At 37.1% G+C, this 6000-nt stretch overlaps 1 long non-coding RNA gene across 1 annotated transcript; it reads right to left on the reverse strand.

Annotated features, from left to right (window-relative positions):
* Positions 1-74: 74 nt before the first annotated feature.
* LOC146654109 (uncharacterized) lies at positions 75-3991 on the reverse strand. Its single transcript, XR_014907268.1, has 3 exons — positions 3785-3991; positions 2525-2659; positions 75-1242 (listed from the first exon to the last, which is right to left on the reverse strand). It is a non-coding gene; the product is annotated as an uncharacterized LOC146654109 (long non-coding RNA).
* Positions 3992-6000: the final 2009 nt, after the last annotated feature.

A 6000-nucleotide genomic window follows, 5' to 3' on the forward strand; every position in this document is an offset into this window, starting at 1 on the left:
AAAATATAATGACAGCATCCATCTTGTCATAAAACTACTAAACAGCTGATACATGAACAAAATAACTCACAAGCTTTCAAATTTGAGCATTTTTATTTCCTTGAAATCAGGTTGCCCTCATGTAAATGTGTTTATTTACATTCATTCAAGTGGCTACCAAGTGTTTTCTTCAAACAGGACACCTGACAAACAAAAAATGTCATATTTAACGACATGTTCACATTTAATAATATCCAGAGTACCTTTTAGTTAGAATCACTGCCTTGTGGTAGTTTTGCCTCAGCCAAATGGTTAAGGTGTGGTTTACATCCATCTCTGTCCACTTATGATACAGTATACACATGTAGTCAGTTATAGCCAAACACCTTTGATTACTGAATTACATTCACTTCATTAATGAAGTGAATGTAATTCACATTTGTGTGAACATTTGTCTGAGATTAACTCTTTGGGCTCTTTACCTTACAATATAACATACTTGAGTCAAAATTTGTTGACTGTTTAAGTGGTGCCACATGAATACAACTGAACAGATCTAAAGAAGATGTTCCTGAACTTTGGGTTTATTCGAACAGGACTGATGGATAACCACAGGACTTTTCCCCATATGATAACTACAACACATAATAAATTAAGACAGATTACTGTCCCAAACTTAAAGATAAAAGTGTATTTACGGGACTTGTTTTGTCAGTGAGGAGCAAAGTATAATTAGAAGTGCTTGTTCTGATGAAAAGTTAAACTGTAAACAGCAGCATAGTGAATAAGGATCTGTGTCCACGAATCCTCAGCAGTGACAACACTTAAACATCATAGTTCAAAATCCTTAATGCACACCTTTTTCTCCACGGTGTTCAAATTCTCTAAGCTGGTTAAGTAGAGGAAAAAGTCTGACATATTTCATGACCATTAAATGTTAGACAAGGCTCTGAAAACGAGGTTACAGTTACAAACAAAAACCTCTGCTAGTGCGCACAGACCCTAAATCACAACAAATAAGACAATAGTAAGACAAATTACTACAAAGTCTTGTTACCGCTCTTCATATAACAGTGTGACAAAGTCCTGAATGCAGCCTGCATGTTAGTACATCAAGGTCCATCTGAGCTTTAAGTAAAATACACTCAGCTTTTCCTTGGATTTTAAGAGTTGCTCAGTTCATACAGGAACTGCAGCAGTCGGGGTTAACGTGTCGCTGTGTTGCTCCTCCGTGTCAGCCATTGAGACTAGTCGCAATTTATTCTGAGGAAAAAAAGAGAAACAACAAGACATTTTTAAAAAGTTTGTCATTTTATAATTTTTTTTACCTAGAACATAAACAACATTAACAAAAAAAGGATTAGGGCTGTGCGATATGACGATATATATCAGATTACGATATAAAAATGTCTATCGTTTCATATTATACACTATTCTTTGTTTTGTGGTGTTGCAAAATAAACTGTTTACGGCAATATTTTTTTCATGGTTTTGATGGTCACTGTAGTTGCTATATTATTTCTTAAAGTTCTCTCCTTCTCTTATACTTAAAATAACCACACTATGGACGGACAAGTGACTGTTTTTACGCGTACTTTCGTTACCAACAATGAGGATAAAACCATCGTGTGGCTCCGCCGTCCGCTTGTTTATTTTCCACATAAACCTTTCACAATAAAGCTCAAGTTTCTGTTGAGACTTTTCAAACTAAACTGAAATGATATACATTATTCTCAAACATAAAATTTCAGAATATGCATCAAACAAATGACCTCAAATAAAAACATCAAGTAACTATAAATGGCGCTTACAGTCACCACGCAGACGAAGGCACAGAGAATACCAGCATGGCCAGCAAGGATGAGGCAGAACCAGAAGGACCAGTCAAAAGAAATCGAGGACCTTATTGTTAAATGAGGGGCTACCTCTGTAGCATGGACATGGTTTGGTTATGAAAAGTCTGACACGCCCCAGAAAACTGTACTATGCAAATTATGCCACAAACTGGTCCCCACCACCACTCGAACACGACAAACCTCTTTAACCACCTACACAAGAATCACATGAAAGAGTTTCGAGAGAGTTTACGAATGAAAAGCAAAAAAGAGTCGTCAGGTGCTCAAAATAATCCTTAGACTCAAACGTTAGAACAGGCTTTTCCTTGCAGCACGCCGTGTAATAAATACTCAGAAAGAAAATGGCGGCCATTTAAACTCATGTCTAAAAATGTATAGTTTCATGCATCGGTCAAAACACTCGACTCCAGGTACACGACGCCCAACTGAAAACATTTCACATAAGTCGAGTTGCCCGAGAATCACAGAATTTACAGAAAATGCACTATTTTGTGATATATATCGTTATCAGGAGAGATACGTCTTATATTGGGATATGAGACTTTGGTCATATCACGCAGCCCTACAAAGGATTATAATTCACGTAGAGTTGCATACACATAACACCATTCTGTTGCAACAAAAGCAGTTTATAATTAAAGTAACATACATACCTTGAAAAACTAAATCAACCACAACATTAAACTCACCTTGTGTTTGTAGAGAAGGTGATCAGGGTTTTTCTTCATTTCCTGAGACCAGCTGCTCTGGATCATCACCAGCTTGTATCTTCATCTTTTTTTTCACTCGGGGAAGTCTTTCCTTTTCTTGGCCATTGCTCTGCACTGGAAAACCAAAGTGTGTGATCAAAGGTGAAATAAGGGATATTTTTCCACTGCAGGACTTAAAGTGCTTCAAGTAGTGATAGCTGTTGATCCATTTCTCAAATAATCTGTAAGGATCTGGATTTTTAAGAAAGATACAAATATCTCTGCTTATATTTGGCTAAAAGCTTGATATAGACAAGGCATATAGAGCCCCTGCACACCAGCACTGCACTTACATTATAGTTCAATCAAGAAATAGTTATTATTGATTTATTATTGAATTTTTTTAGTAATAATTTTTAGTATTTAATCACATTAGCACAGTGGGGTGACAAAAATATTCCACATACAAGAAATACTGCTCAGCATTTCATAAATTACATTTTCAACAAATGTTGGAGTAAAAACACAGTTACAGGGAAAATGTGTCTGTCTGTAAATATTAACTAAACATTTCTATGTGCTACAAAATAGACATACTGTAATTGTAAATGTGCTGAGGTGAAACTATACTTTCAATAATTTTACCACTACAGTCTGTTAACCACCGAAATAATCTATGCTGGTCAGCTAGCTAAAAGTCTTTACTTTAGCAGCCCAAATCAGAGGCTAACATTAGCATTTGCTAGCGTCAGCCAGGAAGGTCTGAGGCTTAAACTAGGGTTAGTGTAACTTTGCCTGAAACCCTTTAAAGTGTACAGTAGAGCCAACTGTAAAACACAGGTATTGATACAGTACTTATTAGAGTCCTAGAATAATTTCTAGAACCATGAAGTTCTCACTTTCCCAGTTATCCACATCGCTGACTTTTGCTAATTAGCTAGTTAGCAGTCACAGCTGTGTAATACCCAGAGAGACACAGACAGCTAACTATAATATTTATGAAAACTGGTTCAGCCACTGAAGGGCAAAACTGGTGGTATCACAGTAAAAATTATTTTAACATTAACTAAAATAAAGCTTAAGTCATGTTAAACCTAAATAACAATTATTTTAAAAAATGAGTCAGCAAAATATTCCTGACTTGTCTGGAGACAGCCGAAACCAGTTAACAAATAAATTAACAATTCTTTCTAAATAAAAACACGGAGTCTTTTGAAAAACATTATTTTAATAAAACGAAACATGAGTTTTAATACTTACCACAGAAATTTGAAGGCAGTTTCTCCAACTTCAGAATCCAAAATCCAGATGAAGCCTGAAAGAAGCCTAATGGCTGCTCTTGCGCTTACTTTTCCCTCCTTTTCAGGTTCTTTTTCCCACAATGCATTGCAGTAGTTGAGAAATACAGAAAAATACCTGTAAATGACTAATACGGAAAATTCCTTCACGTTTATACAGTAGATTGTACTGTATTTTTACGGATTTTTTTTACAGTGTGGGTTTACCTTTTTATCATGCAGTATAGCTTTAAAATACTGTTCTTGTGTTTAAGTGGAATGCTTATTCTATAATTAGCTCGACTTACTTTTATCACAACATTTGTACTTCTGTGGAGATTTGTGAACAACATTTAACTGACAGCATAGTTGCGTATGTTTGTTGAAGGTTATATTTCCACATGGAAGAACTGCAGAGACAAAGAGAAAGTCAACATACAGGCATCAGCTACAGTAATTTACACAACCTTCCTTTAACTACTGTATGATTAGTTTTGGACTTCGTGAAGATAAGAGATGATCAAAGGAAAATAGAAAATACAAAATTTGTTACTGTTTAGCATAAGCAACATTGTTGTTAGCTGTTGTCATATTGATAATCATCTATTACTGCTCTTGGCGGAGGCGGATGCATCCTATTTCCCTCTCCCTCCCTTATCTTTCCTGTTTGGCTTCTATGTCCTTGTCTAGTGTTTGGAACAATGATAACAGAGTTCTGGCTGATTGGAGCTGGCTTGGACCTGTTTTATCATAGAACAAAGAAAGTAGTTACAGTTGTTCAAAACCCCACAAGGCTGGCCGACACAATTGAAGATGAGTGAGTACTCAGACTGTCTTTATTGAACGCAATATTGATAAGATCTTGGAGAAGCTCATGGCTCTGCAATGGGAATTGAGAGACCTGATGACCAGTGATGGACATTCAGACCAACTTGGAAATTGGAATGCAGTTGTTCGTTCAAACCCAAACAACTATCTCCTACATGTGGCTACCCAAGGCCAAGACTGGCCAGAACAACAATCTTCATTGATGACATAACTGTGTTTTGACTATCTGCTCCTATCCTTTAAGGTCACATGCATCAGCTGGACACTGTTGACTTTTGCTTAACCAGGTCAAATGACACTCTCTCTCAAGTAGAACTTGTGTTCTACTTGAGAGAGTACTTTACTCCCACCGTGCTGTCTACATGGGTTAATACCTAACCTCGCCACCCCCCTTGCAAGTCATGTGATTTTATGTCGTAAGACCTGAAGATTTAGGTGCTTTCTGTGCTGAGGTGTTTTTTTCTGTTCTTAAACTGCTCTCCCCTTGGAGCTCAGTCTGGGAGAAGTTCTTTTTTCTCCTCCTCTTTTCTCATGTATTGTGTTTTTTTCATACCTCTCTGACCTGTCTTCCCAATGTTATGTTTGTGTACTCTATGTATGGTCAGAAGGGGTGCACATGATGGCGCCAGAGCATGTAAAACAATTCCCCTCTGAATAATTAAAGTGTTATCACTCAATCAATTATAGTTTTTTTAAAGAAAGGAAAGCTGGCTCCCTATTGGTAGCCATGTTTCTATTTTTTTCTTTCACCCTCTCTCACTTTTTTTTCGCTTCACACAACACGTGATTTGTCAATGTGTGTTTCTGCCTTGTGTTTGCAGCACTTGCAGCAGCAGTAGCACACAAACAGAGCAGGATGGAGAGAGAAAAGAGAGGTGTGGGCAACAACAAGAGTCAACATCATCAAATTTGAAAAGTATAGTAAAGAAAATGAGTTACACCAAGAAAACACGCAAAATCTGGACACAGAGACTGTGCATTATGGCAACAGTCCCCTCTGAGAGGATCTTCTCCAAAACAGGACAGATAATTACTGACAGAAAAAAATGGATCAGCTTCTCAAAGTTGAGGCACTTAGTATTTCTAAATGGTCTGTGTGTTCACTTTTTTGTTTTGCTTTGCATATTTGAATCTATATTTTATTGTGTTGTGGTTTGCAGTGTTAAGAGTTGAAATGTAAATAGTTGTGATGTGCAGTTACGTGAGCTTACCTGCTGGAGAGTCCTCCATGCAGCAGTCTGAATCTTTAGGTTGTATCTCCAGAATGTTTTCCTTATTTGTACAGCAGCACTGAGTCTTGGTGTCATACTGGTTGTGGCCACAGCACCGGTGGTGGCTAGAATTCCTCACCAAAATTATCCTGTTATCAGT

This window comes from Rhamphochromis longiceps, linkage group LG14 (assembly GCF_057381845.1).
Source record: "Rhamphochromis longiceps isolate RC_006_pf linkage group LG14, R_longiceps_female_GT1.1, whole genome shotgun sequence".
NCBI lineage: Eukaryota > Metazoa > Chordata > Actinopteri > Cichliformes > Cichlidae > Rhamphochromis > Rhamphochromis longiceps.